At 38.3% G+C, this 16,112-nt stretch overlaps 1 protein-coding gene and 1 long non-coding RNA gene across 9 annotated transcripts in view; one reads left to right on the top strand and one right to left on the bottom strand.

The window, feature by feature from the left end:
- The window catches only part of USP54 (ubiquitin specific peptidase 54), a 105,144-nt gene that overhangs the window by 8,420 nt on the left and 80,612 nt on the right, over positions 1-16,112 (top strand). For 5 of the 8 annotated variants that reach the window (XM_064513878.1, XM_026094900.2, XM_026094901.2 and 2 more), the window contains exon 2: positions 6,111-6,167. The exons of 2 other annotated variants lie outside the window; for them this stretch is intronic. The gene's annotated coding sequence lies outside the window, so the exon portion shown is untranslated. Of the gene's footprint in view, positions 1-6,110; positions 6,168-14,645; positions 14,844-16,112 lie in introns of all 8 variants that reach the window. One more of the 8 variants, XM_064513879.1, reaches the window with a different exon arrangement.
- LOC112980216 (uncharacterized) lies at positions 8,553-16,042 on the bottom strand. Its single transcript, XR_003258374.2, has 2 exons — positions 15,801-16,042; positions 8,553-8,870 (listed from the first exon to the last, which is right to left on the bottom strand). It is a non-coding gene; the product is annotated as an uncharacterized LOC112980216 (long non-coding RNA).

Genomic DNA, 16,112 nt, shown 5'->3' on the forward strand with positions numbered 1-16,112 from the left:
CTGTGAAAAGTATTACTTCCAGTATCACTTACAAAATCATATCACTTTTTTTCCTCTGATAAGTAGCATATGTATTGTTTGTACAGGAATTAGGACTGATGTCATTCATCAATAAACTTTAAGCTTTGATTTTTTTTCTCATCTATACATAATAAATCAAAATTTATGTAAAAATTTAGTTGAATAGGAATCTGAAATCTAAAACAAAAGATTTTTAATTAGGCTTAAATTCTTTCACTTAATTGTTGGATTTTTTTTCATTTGGAGTTTTATAGCAGAAGACATTTACTATCAGTCTAGCTTATTTTGCTTCAAATTTAGCTGTCTCTCTGGCTTGTTTGAAAATGGTTACACAGGCTATTGTGCTTTTTTCGGCATGTCTCTACCCCTCCACTTTATTTTGATGGTATCAATAAAAAAGTGTGCAATAAGCTTACAAGTGCTTATTCATGGGCTTCCCTTCCTCCTGTCCCAACTTGTCTGGGACTAATTTGACTAATGGCATGAACGCTAAATGCAGGGTCGCATACTGCTATGCAAAGATGTGAATAAATCATATTAAATTACAAATTAAATAATAATTGCTTGCTTTGAAGAATAGTTCTGTGAAGATTTAGCATGGATCAAGCTGTTTTCCTCAGAAGACTTAATCAACCTATGAGATTATAGGTCCTGATTTTTTAGAAATTGTTAATTTAATAAATTGCTTACTTGGGTAAGCAGGCATTAATTTTATACAAGAAAGAGGTTTTTGACACACATTACAAAATATTTTTCAGAACAAATTCTAATTGTTGGCAAGACTTAGCATAACTTAAATATAATTCACACAAGAAAAATTTAAAAAAGAGAGCCAGTGTGCTCTTTCTCCTAACAAAAATGAAACAAAAGGTCAAGCCTATCTTATGAGTTTAGCATGGCTTTTAAGCAGGCAGGCACCAAGTCACTGTATATATGTGCCTGCTGCTGAGTATGTTGCTTCCACTAAACTCATGGAGTTTTTGTTTATACCAAAAGCAATTACAAAGCAAAAAAAAAAAAAGACAGAAGGAGGCTAAAAATATTTTTCATTTAATTACAACCAGTTTTTAAGGAGCCTTAACTATATAAATGTTTTGAAAGGAACAGCACCTGCACTTTCTTTTAAAAATTTTTTAGAAGAAAATAAGATGCATTTAGATTAAAAAAGAAAAAGAAAAGAAAAAACGATTCAGGCAAATTACTTTTTTGAGACTCTTTTAAAATAATGTCCTTTTGTCTTCATAGTTACACAAGAACAGAATTATAGAAACTAAAGTAACTTATGCCTTTCTAGTATAACTAGTACAGTTTTATGAAGAGGTTACCACCTGTTTAAAATTACAGAGGGTCTGGAGAAGAAGAAATCTTGTTTCTCTGTTTAATATTACTATTTTCTTGATGAAGCTGGTGATATACTAAACTGAGGTCAGTTTTGTTTTAAATACCCATTTTATATTTCAGTGTTACCCTATGGAAGTGGAGGAAGATCAAATAGCTGATTTTTTCTTATGGTTTTTAAGGACAACTCCAGTGTTGAGGGCCTGACTGCGTTAGCAGAACCTCTGTTACTGCATAGTTGTGCTCTCCTAGCCGAGGCTCTCTGGTTTGCCGAATTACATGGCAAGGAGGTGGATGCTGGCAATGCTTTCTGGTGTGAATGCGTAAGTGAGATCCAGCGGTCTGGTTTGGAGGGTACACAGTTGGGAACAATTGGAAAGTAGTTCAAGAAATAGTTTGCACCTCGCTTCCCAAAGAAGCGATCTCACGTCTGCTAGCTGTGAAGCCTGTGGTCAGGTAGGCTCTACGCAGACTTGTAGCGCTGAAATTACTGATGGGATTCTGCTTCCCTCTGCTCGCCCCAATTGCTCAGGGGGCAGTCAGGCAGTTTCGATAGTCCTGCAATCATTCTTGTTCTTAAAACAAAACAAAAAACCCCTAGTGAGTACAAGTGAAAGTCATGTCCAACTAAATGAAGGGTCTTGCACTCACCTTTTGCTTAGTATCTTTATGGTATGAGTATTAGCCTGATGGTTCATGTGGGTCTGTTCCCCCCCCCCCCCCTTTTTTTTACGCTTTTTCTTTGGGGAGGAGAGAAGTTGCATTAGCTGCATAACGGGGGAATTCCTGTTGGCAGATCAGATAACCAAACTGATCAGAAGTGGTGATGATGATTTCGATCTTTCAAAGACTGATGATGGCCAATTCTAGGCTCCTCTGAAGAGGCTTTGAAAAACTCTTGATCTTCTTGAGAAGAATAATAAACTCTCAGTCCCTTTTAAGGGAAGACAGGGTTTTACCTTCTCGTTCACAGATGCCCTAGCTCAGGACAACATGCAGGCTCCTGGCTACAAAGGCTAGTTCTGTCCTTAATATTTCTCTCATGAGCAGCTTACCTGTTCAGAAGGAAAAGAAGTAGTAGCACAATGTAACTTGAAGAAAAAGCATGTCTGCAATGACGACTGACACGTAGAACTTTCCATTTTTCTCTAGAGGAATTTTCCTCTGTCCCGACACTTCTGGAAGACTGTTCTTTGTACTGTGCCAGTCAGCAATGATTTTCTCACTGATCTTGTAAAAATGTAATAACGTTAATGGAGCTTTACAAATACAAGTCTCGACAAAGCTAATATTTTATCCCTTGAATTCTGGGTTTTGGAACATGTACACTTGTAACTTTCTATAAGGATAGGATCTTCCTGAAAAAAATAATGATCAAATAGATGCATGCTCCAATTTTTTTTTCTCATGTCTAGGCTTTCCAAAACAAATGACACACCTACAAAGTCCAATTACTTAATAGTTCCTTTTGGTGTTCAGCACTCTTTTCATGCTATAATTGCCCAAATCACTTGAGAAGGGAAAAAAAATAACCTTTTGCTATAATACCATTCACTTAAATGCACTTTTGATTTCTGTATTTGGAAAAAAAAATCCCCCCAAACCAACAAGAGCTGTATATCTGTTTGCCTGTCATCTGCATGCTCCTTAAGAAATTCAGTGCCAAATCCTGTGCCTGTCTATAAGCTTATTTGGACTTAATGTCACAACTTGTTTATTTCTTGCCCTGTTGGCAGATTGATGTCTTTGAAATTGAGGTTTTGAAAACTGGAAGTTGGAACAAACAACCTATACCACTGCCAAAAATCCACTTGACTTTTTATAAAGAAACATATCTTCCTGAAGGAAATACCAGTATCTTTGTGTAGTTTCAGGGCGAAATTGCTTTGGAGATTCGTTGTGTTTAGTTATCAGGCAGAATTTTCCTCTGTTGCTCTAGGTTTCGATCAGCGTACACCGGTATTGCAGACGTTATTTGGAATTTAGGCTAGGATACTGTAGAGCAGCATTTGGTTCCCTGTCTTCTTAATGATCACAGTTCTCCTGCTTGCACAAGTGGAGGAGCCTCTCTGTGACAGCCACACGTTTCTCTCTGGGGTGCGTTTCTGTGATTTAGATGGCTGATGCAGCCTTGGGTAGCAACCCAAGACCGGAAATACAGACATTTTTACAGTTGAAATCAGCCCTGCTTTCATATGTTGTTCAAAATCCAGACCTACAAATCTGGTATTTCCACTGAATGAAGTAACAGGAAAACATCTAAGTGCGCTGGAACCTTCTGACGTCCAGCTGCAGCCGGGGCGCAGCGCTGAAAGCCCTGTGTTCCCAGGGACATGGGGTTTGCTAGTCACTTGACTGCACATTTACCCATTATGTTTTGTTCAGAAATATAACTCTGCTTAATAGAAAAGATAAGCATGTAGAATTGCTAGGCAGAGAATTAGCATGCGTTTTCAAACTGGCATAAACTTGCAAGAGGTATTAAAACAACAAAAAAAAAGAAGCGATAATATCTATTATGTAAGTAATTGGGAGGTAAATTGCTGCACTTGCATATTTAATCCTTTATGTAAAATCTGCCTCTTTTATAAAGTACCAAGAGGTAGCTAGCTTACTCAGCCCTTTCAGACTCTTTGAAGCAAGGAGGAGAAAAATGTAGAGAAAACACAGTAATCAGTAGGGTAGTAATCAGGAGGGGAATGGTCTATTTGGGGTTCTCCTCCAGTTCGCTGATTTTACATTTCTGATTCTTTGAACTTCCACCACCCTCTTTTTTCTTTTTCTGTTCTTTTTTTCCATTGGCTATTCCCCAGACTAAATTCGTTTTTCAGTTTTTGTGGTTCTCTCCTCTTCTTTGCCCTCAATTTTATGAAGGGGTGATAGGTAGTCATTTTTCTGAGCCTGTATACTTGCACTTAATGTCATACCTTCTTTATTGTCTTCTTGCATTGGTAGACTGGGAGTTGGCAACAGGGAGGGTGAGAGCTGAGCTTTAGGAGCATCATGGATTTGTGCACATAATACTTGTAAATGTTCTGTGGCTACAGGTAAGCCTCTTTCCCTGAGGTATGTGTACAGGACCATGTGGTCTGCAGTCCTTGATATGTACAGATTTTTAGCACCTTTATCCCAAGTGTTTGGCTACAGATTTGCTGGGATTATATTTGTATTTAATTATCCCATTGTGTTCTTTTTTTTATTTTATTTTTTTTTCCCTTTGGATTGCTTATGGAAGGTGGGTTTTAGTGAGACAGTACATTGTCTAAATTCTTCTGTCTTTGTCCTGGCTCTAGATGAATTCTTGCTGTGTCTTATTAAGCAGGAATAAGAAATATCTGTTTGCAAAAGTAGTATGTTGGCAAAAATTCTGTTTATTCAATACTGTATAAGCACATTTTTAAATGGAGCTGGGTCTAATTTTTAAAAAATGTAATCAGTTTAACCTTCACAGTTTCAACATGGTCAGCAGTCTGCCAGTTTAAAATCTGGCTGATCGAAGGGAAAGTCAGTAAAGAGGAGAGCTGGCTGGCATGTTGTTTGCTGGTGAAAGCAGGCTCTTGCCTAAGAAAGGAATGCACGCAGTTTTTTTGCTTTGGTAATGTCGTTAGGTTTAGCTCATCCTTTCAAATAGTAACTGTGGGTGGGATGATGTTCTGGAAAAGATGACAGGACTTAAAATTGTAGAGGAATGAGAACTGGGCCGCTATGGCATTAGTCTCCACTTTATTGCATCAGCCTCTGCTCCAGCCTGCCCCGCAGAGGGGGCGTGGTGCCGCCGGCTGGAGGGGGCTCAGCTGCTCCCGCGGCACCGCTCCCTGCTCCTCGGCAGGCTCGTCCCGAAGCGGGGGCTCCTCTGACAGGCAAGGAGTCGGAGACTCGTTGCTTGTGTTTGCTGCGTAAGCGGGCAATATTCCTCTTGTGGTCTGAAATTTCCAATTAATCTAGGTGAACTCAGTTCTCAGAGTGTTTTTCACCTTGTTCGTTTTTTTTAATAAAAAAGAAACAAACTAGTTTGAGTCTTTAAGTCCAGAGATTTCAAGTATTACGTTTTCCCCTTCGTAGGGTACATTACGGGTGGTGAGAACTGAAGGACACAGAGGCTTTGCTTGTTGGAGGTTGTTAGCACAGACCTAGGAATCAAGTGTAGGAGTTCTGGTTCCTGTTCCCGCTGAACTGTGGATGCGACAGCACTGGAACAGCTAGATCTTACTTTATCTTTTTACAGAAATTGTTCTAAAATATGCTAGTTTCTTCTTGTGGGAAAAAATATGTTCTTGGAGGATATGCAAAGTACCATAGTTATACTACATTACAGTGAATATATTGTTATGAATTAGCAGATCTTGTTCATGTTGCCTATGTGCTTATCCATACACAAATGATAGAAATTAAATCTAATTCAGTAGCTCAACTGCATATTTCAGTCTTTCTCTGGACAGAGATTAATCAGCAGTAGCTACTTCTTGTTGTGGGTTCTGACCATACAGAAGATGATATTGAGCTTGCAGCTAAAATTAAGTGTAAACAAGCATTGTGAATACAGCTGCTTCCTGACTGTACTAACCATTCAAATTCTGTTACAGAATGGTTAATTTAAATATGTATTTGAGTTAAATTCCAGCGTGGTTGTGAGTATAACACAGGAGCTAATCACATAGCAGATAGTGAACTAGATACAAAAGAGCGCTTACTTTTCTCTAAGGATAATGTTAGAATCCTGCATCAATGTAATTTTTTTTTTTAATCCGCAGAAATAGTTGTGACATATGAAGCAGCAGTGCAAATCATGTCTACAGTCTCCCTGCAAGGTATGCCAGTTACCAGGTTAATTTTCCTGAACACATTAAGTTCGTGAGCTCTCAGTTGAAACGATTAAATTATAAGGGCTGTAGTAATTAAATGACAACAGTGTATGATTTTTTAAATGAAGTAAATTAATGTCTGTTTCAAAATTTACTGAATTCCAGCCCACTTGATATTGGATAATGAAGTGCTATCTACTGATGATTAGTTAGTGTTCAATATTGGTAAGAGGATCAATAAATAGATTAACTTATAACATTCTTACAAATTTCCAAAGCACTGACCTTTGAGTCTAAATATTTTTGCATGCTTGTTTTTTTTAAAGTGTTCCTATAGCAAAAAAAAAAAAAAAAAGCCTGAATATTTGTCATTGTAGAACATTACTTTGTTCTATCAGAAAAATGGGATGATCTGTAAATTAGTTACCAAACAGTTGCAATGTAAATTTTCTTTTGTTAGTATAGTACCTGCGATTTCCCTTATATTTATATAGCTAATTCACCAGTGGTTTATACTAACATGTTTTACTTTTCAGTGTAATTGGACTAGGCATGCATTAGTCAGTTAATGCAGGTCAGCTGATGATCAGTATCTTAAGTGATGACAAATCAGCAATTTATCACTGTTCCTCTGTTGGTGGACAAAGCAGAGTATATCTGGAATGGTATTTTTTCTTTAAAAGCATTAGTATTTGTCATATTAAGTAGATACAGTCAGGGAATCCCCAAAAGGATGGTACTACTTTACCATCTGAGCCTACACAGGTTGTATTTTATTTTTTTTCCCTTTAATGTGAAACTTGTTAGATTTTTCCCTGCTATTTATAATGTATCGTCATAAAATTATACGACATGTCAAATGAATTTTGGACAGTCTTAGAGAATCTAATTAATTGTTAAAATGTCTTTGGGTCCTAAATATCCTTCTGTTATTCTGCTAGGTTTGTTTGTTTGTTTGTTTTTAGTTTACAGTTGTATTACGTTCTCCTACTTTTTTTGTCTCTGTTATTGCAAAGTGAGATTTTTTTCGATACAGGGAAGAGCTAGAAGGCTATGAGTATGCTTAGTGAACACAGAAGATAACGAACAGTTTTCTGTTTTGTGTAATCACTGTGCCTGTGAATGCCTGTGAAAAGGAAACTGGGTGCATGGTAAATACCCTACGATATACTTAAGAATGCTTAAGCATCTACTCAGTTATCTGGCAAAAATGAGCAGGGCTATGCTGGAGCTGCTGATCTCCTTAATTTTTTTTCCCTGCTCTTTATTGCTATTTTTAAATAATCAAATCAAGCATTTAAATCTTAAGCTGCCACTTCCACATACGCATGTACTATAATAAGACTCTATTATTATGTAGTTTCATTCTGGGCAATGACAGCAAGTAACTAACACTTGTGAATGTAATGGTATAACTGTGTAGGAATGTACAGAAAGTTCTCATTTTGTGCACTGGGCTGTCAGAATAAATACATCCCCAGAGTCATAATATCTTCAATATCATCAGTGTCAGGTTTTATCTAGATTTTATTCTGCGGTCTCTTACTCACTGTATGTATATGTACATGTAGACAGGGTACCTGCAGTCAGTCAGTCAGCTTAGCTGTAACTGCCTAGTTGGGTGCTCAGAGTCAGATTTTATAATTAACATAAAAGCTACACTAATAGGCTGCAGAAGGCCCACTAGTTGGCCTAGTCCTAGCTAGTGTGATGGCAAGTCCGGATTACAAAGTCCTGGTTCTGTCAGTTTTACTGTCCTGTTACAGAACTTCTCTGAACTAGAAATTACCACCCAGTTTAGAAATACTTGTTTCTTGTTAAACCCTTAATTTCACGAGGTCTCTGTGCAGCCTACAAACAGCACTATGGCACTGATGCCCAGTGAGGTATCCCCGCTACAGTGTCTCTAGTTGCCTAAAAATGCCTGTCATTGTCCTATAATGTGACTTTTGATAGGCAGAGCAATTTTGTAAGATGTACTTGAAGTCACTACGATGCAAATATCCTCCGAACAGAAGCAGAAGAGGAATTTAAGTGAACAGCAGTTAGCACAAGAAGAAAATAAAAAGTATAAAGCACATACAAGAAATTGATGGCAAATCCAAAGCTAGCAGTTTGCTTACTTCTGAGTACTCAGATAAGTTATTTCTTAGGCTGCACTTGATGAAATTCATACTTCAACTTGAAAAAAAAAATTGGGACTGAAGCTATCTCAGTACCACTAGCAATTACTTGAGATACTGGAAGACTGGAAAAGAAAAACAGTAGGTAGAGGGGAGGGAGCCAGGGAATAATAGACCAGTCCTTTTATCTTCAGTGTTTTGAACAAATTCTTTTACAAAGTATAAGCCTCTGTGAGGAAACAAGAAAATGACTCACAACCACCATGAATTTAGAAAGAATAAATTGTCATGCCAGTTTAATTTTCATCTGTAACATGATAATACGGCCTGTGAATTGACAAGAAAACAGTGAATGTTAACATGTTAGTGAGGTCTTTGACACTGTTTCATGTGATATTCTTATAAACATTTGAAGAAACATGTCCTTAAAGAAACTGTTGTAGAGTAGGTGCAAAACTTGTTGATGACTGTGCCTAGCAGGTGTTTATTAATGGTCGGCTGTCTCACTGAAATGGGTGTATTGAATGTCCACGGCGTGTTGAGTCTGTACCAACTCTGGTTCACTTCAGTGTTTTCATTAATAAACCTGATGGTAGAATAGGGAGTGTGCTTACAAAACTGACAGATTAAAAATGCCCCCAAACCTTGGAAGGACTGCAGGTATATTGGAAGACAAGTTCAAAAGTTCCAAATTATTTTGAAAAAATTTGAGAAAACATTAGGAAATAAATATGAACAAATTGAAGTTCTACACTTAAATAGAAATCATTAAATATACAAATATAGGGTAAGGAGCAAGTAATTAAGTGACAATTCTCCAGAAATCCTGCTACTGTATAAGGGCAAGCATTATATTGGGAGGGATAAAAATATGAACATATAAGTTAATATAATATAAAAATATATTTATAGTATACACAATATAATTTTATATATTTTTATACATATATGTATATTGTGAATAATAGTAAATATATATAATGCAATATTTATATATTTATAGTATAGGTTTATATATTATATGTAATAGTAATATAAACACACATATATATTTGTAAAAACACACCTACAGGTAAGATCTACAGGTAAGTCCTCAGCTGAAGTATTGCATCCAATCTGAGCACATGCTTCAAGAAAATGAAATTCAGCTGGACAAAGGCCACATGAAGAGTAATCAAATGATTTGAGGTCTAGAAACCAGGACCTCAGAGGAAAGACTGAAGGAATTTGAAGGGGGGAGGGGTGGGAGATGCAAGTCCCTAAAGGAGAGGACTTGAAGGCATATTATTTTTTCTATACATAGTAGGCTATTTCAAGAAGGTAAGAAGTTGTCAGATGTAAGTCTGTGATAGGTAGGACAAGACAAGTGAACTCAAATTGTGGCAAAAAGTGCCAATTGCAGAGCAAAAGGATTAGTTTTTGAAATAGTTGACTGTTGCTTCTCACAAGGAATTTTTTCATTTAACTCTATTTTGAATAACAACACTATTTTAAAACTAATGAACAATATCTATAAAAGTATAAAGTCATCTAGTATATTTCATGTTACTGATTAAAAAAGCAGCAGTTTGTACATGGAGACAATCTACCCTAAGACAGTATCCACTAGCTACAGTAATGATGCAGACAGGCCCCATATTGCCAGTCCTTCCACTTCAAAGTCTTCTAACTCAGTAGCCTTTATTTTGGTTTTGTTCGTTCCTCACTACGTAAGCACTAGGTACACCATACAGGATTTTCGGCTCTGTTCCTAGTCTATGCCCTTGACAGGCCTGTCAACAGTCAGGTTTTATTTCTCTCTCATTTTCATAGTAACTTCAATTGTTAGCCCAGCTCTTTGGGAACTCAACATCTTGTTTTCTTACAATAATAATAAGTGTATTGTAGCTAATTGTTTTGTTTATAAAATCTTTCCCAATTTCCACTGTGTATTTCTCCACTGAGAAATGAGTGAATGTTCACTTACCTGAGGCTGTAACATGTGTTGTTAGCATATTTCAAGTCTGTATTTGCATTATTATACCCTAGAATACATTGCTTTAATCATCACACTTGGAAATTACCTTGGTTAGCAATTTTGGTTTCTGTTTTCTCAGAGGCATAAGTGATTGCATGAGCTGAAGCCAACAGCCTGTGTACAGCGTAGCACGCAAAACTTGAATTCTGTGCCTGAGAGTGGAATTCGAGACAGCCTCAGGCACTTTTTAATGGAGCTTTTTTGTTTAAATAAATATGAGGAAAATGCCATCATTTGGTGTTCTTTCTTTCTAATAACTTACTCTGTGCTACTTGCAATTTGCATATTTGGCATGGATTTCCATATTACCTTAGTGCCATTTTTAGATGTTTCTGTGAGGGAACCTGGAAGTTCTGACAGCTGGACACGAGGGAGTGAGCAGCCTTTAAACACAAGGCAAGAGGTCTGATCTGGAAGCATTAGGGGCCCTACATCCTGCAGGGAAACATCCTGAAGCTTTCAATACAGGTGGGGTTTTTCTTGCATATCATGGAAAAGGCTCAGAGGTGATGTGAAAGATATGTTTGTTAATGGTTTTGATCTAAGGGGATGACTTGAACTCCTGTTTTTCTTCTGCTAGATCATTGGTTGATCATATCCTACTATTTTGCTACTGCATCCAGCAGGGAATTTGGCATAAATTCTGTAAATTCTAATGGTTTTTCATCATCACATAACTTGCTTTTCTAGTTGGATGGTTTTGTTCATACTACCTGCAAAAAAGTGATTACTAACATTGATTATTTAAATGCTGATCATTCGCTTTCAAGTTCCAGATGGATGCCTGGGGAAGAACTCATAGGTTTGTGCTTGTTCAGGCTTTGATCATATTTAAATGGTATTCTTTTTAACCCTGAGAGCCAGAAATTCTTAGCTCTAACTTTTCAATTTAAAAATACCTTTATGAATTTAGCAAATAGCGTAGATACTTGGAATACATGGGACCCTTAGTGTAATGGTAAGCAAAGAAGCGCTGTTTATTGCTGATGAATACCCAGTGATAAACTGATCTATGAAAAATATGCCAAAAAATGCTGATGTCTCTCAGAGGATGCCAATGGTATGTGCCACTGGTGTTGCAAGGATGAAACAACTACGTAGGAGGAATGTATAATAAGGACACACCATGGTATAGAAATTGCAAAATGTTGCAATCTCTCCTCAACCAGCTCTAAGCAGTAGTGATGTTTCTGGGTATATGAGGGAAAAACAGTTTGGTGCAATTCAAATGATGAGGTTCAGAGCAGCCGGGGGCTTGGGAGTGCTGATGCTGCTGAGCTCGTGCCAGCCATGTAGGGCAGGGTGATGGAGCTGCTTTTCCCCTGGGCAGCTGGGTAGCAATGGAGTCTGCAGCCACAGGGGGCTGGTGGTCAATGCAAAACCTCTCTAGTGTTGGAAATCTGTGGCAGGGATGGTTGTCACCGAGCTATGTAGGATGTGACTTAAATAATGCCATATGGCACTAGCAATCTGGGCGACATGCAGGAGCTAATGAAAGGGTTTGAAAGAACTGTGAAGGGATGGTGGAGTGGCAAAATCGTGTTCCCTATATTCCTCTCTTCCAAGTATGTAACCTAAAGGTAAGTTTCTGTGCTTGTGCAAGGTCTGATGGATCAGTGGGGATAGGAGAAGAGCTAGTTGGTCAGAAAATATACAATGCTCATATTGTAGAATATTGAATTACTGAAAAAACTCTTGTCCGGTACTTGGAATCCCTGCCAAGGGAAGAGTCCCCAAAAGTACAAGTCCAATATTAATTTTGGGAAACCCAGCCTGTAGTTCTTGAAGCTGTATGCTGGAGACAAGACAGCAAATAATGTTTGAGCAGTATGTGGAACATATATATGGAAAATCCAGGGTTTTTTATTACCATGAAGATTTAAGTGAAACAAACAATTGTTTCACGTTGTATTTTACCTGTTGTTTTTTAAAGCAGGAAAAAATGTTTTTAGTAGCCATAGGTAGATCAGCAAATTCATGGCATTTTTTTTTAATGCAATGGAATATGGTTGCCATAATCATTTAGTTTTTCATGGAATTGATCTTCTGCCTTGCTTATGTGCTTTGAAAATCCATCGAGTAAGCACAGACCATCTGCTTTATTGTTTATGGTGTGCCATGTTACACTTTCTGTGTTTGAGCTAATAGAAGGAAGACAATTACTAACTTACATTTAAAAATAAAACTTAGCAACCTTAATGATGAAGTATGGTGCTGTGGTGACTTAACAGAATTGCAATCTGAACTTGCAATTTAGTGATGGCTCAGTTAATCTAAAGTTTGAGTAGTAGATTTCAGTTCTCAAGAAAGCAGAAGAACAAAAGGTCCATTCCTAACACAGCAGTGGGTGCTGATGTATTTCTGAAATGGGATGTGGCTTATTTTTATTATAATAGTTTCAAACAGCAAAGATCTTATAAGTCTGATGTGAAAAACAGAAGACTAACAAAAGTCCGTTACAATCCTGTGTAAATTTTTTTTAAACATTTCAAATTCTCTAGTCCATTTTTTCTTTAGCACAGACCACCATGCAAAGCTGCATTAATCTGTTACTCTTCAGCTGAATTTCCATGCGAGTTTTTTTCAAAGTGCATAAACATGGACTATGAGACAGATACACTCACTTTCATTTTCACCATAAAGTAGAGCTTGAACTGTCTCCTTACACTAAAATTAAATGGCATTTGTCTCATGTTAGAACGATAGCAGCTAGTGCTCTTAAAAAAGCACCTAATTTACTTAGGCTACTAAAACGATACCTAATTTATTTAGGTTCCTGACTTTTGGAGAAAAAAAGTCCAGTGGTCTTTACGTAAAATTAGAATAGAGTCTAGACGTGATTTTGTTGTGATTTCACTGTGCAAAACAGAACTGAGCTGTAATTTTAGTTATTATGACTTGAATATTAACACTGTCACTGGATAGCTATGTTGGATTATAGTTTGTATAAATATATGGGTTCAGTTTGATAGTTGGTTCTAGGGGACACGAACAGGAAGGCAACACAATAGTCTAGATAAGCAATAGCACTGCAAATGTGCTAAAGACAATAGCTGAGCTACCAGCTGTGAAGAGCTGACTTCCGGGCTCTGACTGAAGTTGCACAGCTGTCCCTGTAAGGGTGGGGAGCTCAGTCATCAAAAGGACATGAAACAGGATGGATAACAATCAGCTGGGGCTTTTCAATGTAACTTTAAAAAAAATCAATTAAATTTTTTTTTATTGAGGGAAAAGTATATTTAAACCTAATTAAATTTCAGAACCTAAGTTCATCTGTTCTGAATCAATTTTAAAATAACCCTGCTTGTTTGCTACCAAATTTTAGAGAATGAGGCGCTGAATTGGTAGAAATTCTTCATTTAGCAACTGAAACTAGCACTATTGAATTGTCAATCTAGCTTTTGGCAAGGCTTTTTTTATTTGTAGTGTAGATACAACTGTTTAGTTTGTTTCTTCAGATAGTTCAGTCATTGATTATTTCATTGTAAGCTGAGAAACAATGTGGAAGATGAAAATGCAAGAAAACTTCTTTTACTCTCAGAATTACAGCCTAGGAAGCTGAAAGGATGATAGGCCCTTCTTCTAAAGGTGTTAAACAGTGGTGTTTACCATCAACATCAGTTTAATTCAGATGACTTTATTTAACTAACAAGTATTATGAAACTGCTGTAGCATATTACCATATAACTTCTGTACCTATGCAATGTATTCTAGCAATTATGTGATATGACATTCACCATTTTCTGAAAGGTAGCCTTGATGATAGAGTGTACAGTAAGGTGCAGTAACCTGGGTAAAGCAAAACCCTAAGATAAATTTTAGGAAGAGTCTAAATATAAAAAGAATTGTTTGAGACATAATGTCACAACAAAATGTATAATCTCTGTAGGAGAAAATGAGTTGACTGTAATCCGGGTAATTTAATAAATGTGTCTTCTGGGGTATCTTCCTCACTACCAAAACAAGAAGCAGGACTTGTGATGGGAGGATACAAAAGATTGTCTCAAAGCGTAACTCAGCCTGTACCTATGTGCAGACCAGAATGCTTTCTTTCACCTTCTCCTCTGAACGCCGCACTTCGCGAGGCCAGTGCTGGTTTCAGTGAGTGCTGATATAACTGGCGTGGGAATCCCTGCACAGGAGTAAATACAAAGGAGGGCTTCCCTAGGATGACCTAACTGCTCAGAAGTGTCTGTAGAAGGTTAAGTGAAACCTACTGGTTGGAGAATGGGTGGCATTTTCTTCTATTATGATTTCTTTGATACCTGGAAGTAAGAGTGAAAGTAGCACTGAAACCCTGGATGAAAACTGGGAAAGTAACTGTCATTTGGTGATGTTTTACAGATGAGGAATTGGAGCAGAACAAGATGAACCGATCTGCTTGAAGTTGTCCTGAAAGTTAGAGGACACAATGATTAAACCTGGTAGCCAGCCTGGACTACTGGATTTATGTTGACAGTAGTGAAGGAAATAAGGAGGTGTCTGAATGGCTGCACCCTGAGGATTTTCAACAGTCTCTTCTAGGTTTAAAAAAAGAAGCTGGTATGTTTTTGTGACTGGGTATATTGTAGTACAATGTGTTTTTCCATGTAGTTTAGATATAAGAAGAATGATGCAGAATAGGAACCTACTGTGTTCATATTCAAGTCTGATTCTTGAGCGGGAAACTTAAGTGTTGTTGGCTTCCATTTATTTCTTCTCTCTCTTCCATGTGAATTGATTCTTGGCAAGCTGAGTGGAAGTGACAGAGGTAGCAATTACAAGGTTTCTTGTCCTCCAGCACCTTTCTCTAGTTGAGAGGAGCACTGAGCCAAGTAGGAGGGCCATTGATTTTGATTAGGGAAGAGAATAGTGATAATTATTTGATTTGATCCAGTCACATTGAGTGGATCGCATTTGTAAATCCTGATGGTACAAACCAAATGGTTACCGGTTTTGCACCATGTTGAATTGGGTTGTTCCTTCTGGAGGAATTGCGGCATCTCCATCTAACATTAAAAATAAGTGTTGATTTTTGTATATCTGGTTCTATAAAGGATCCCAAGAATGGGCATGTCTCTGTTAGCCAATGGACATTTTTGGGGTGAAAGAAGAGGAAAGTCATGGTCTTCAGAAGCTTAAGCATTGCTGCTGTTTGGATTCTTGGATGGTAAATACGTCAGAGAAGTATAGCTAGTTGTGGCAATGCTTTTTTCTTGAAGAAAAACTGAGAAAAAAGGGAGGACAGATATTAAAATACTTGGAATATACTGCTAAAGTCTAGCAGGAGGGAGTTTGGTGTTTTACCTGCTAAATGCTTTATATAAGCAGCATCCCCGAAATGCAACTTCTAGCACAGAGAGCAGCAAGCGCCCGGGGCAGTAGCAGTGGAGGGAGAAACGCTGCCCGTGTCGAGAGCAAAGCCTTGTCGCTACCCGGATGTCTCTTGGCATGTTTAACAGGGAAAGGAAATGGACTGACATGGGTGGAAACACGCGTGGCCCCGTGCTCGAAGCTAACCTGTGCCTTCAGAGGAAGCCGGCGGCTCCGATGTGCACCTCAGGTGCTCGCCCAGCGCCAGCCCTTCCGCCTGGACGGCACTTCTGAGGCCGTGTCTGCTGCTCCCACCCTCTCAGCGAGGAGGAGGAGGGGGAGAGAGGCTGCTGCAGAGCGCAACCCGACCGGGGGCACCTCATCCTCCCGCGCTGTGTTTTGGGCACGGTCGGCGCTTGGCTGCACGGTCAGCGCTGAGGGGGGCGGGGCGCGGCCCCTTTAAGGCGCCACCCGCCGGCGGAGGCGGGCGGCCGCCGAGGGTCAGGTGCGCGCCCGGGG

This window comes from Dromaius novaehollandiae, chromosome 6 (assembly GCF_036370855.1).
Source record: "Dromaius novaehollandiae isolate bDroNov1 chromosome 6, bDroNov1.hap1, whole genome shotgun sequence".
Classification (NCBI taxonomy): Eukaryota; Metazoa; Chordata; class Aves; order Casuariiformes; family Dromaiidae; genus Dromaius; species Dromaius novaehollandiae.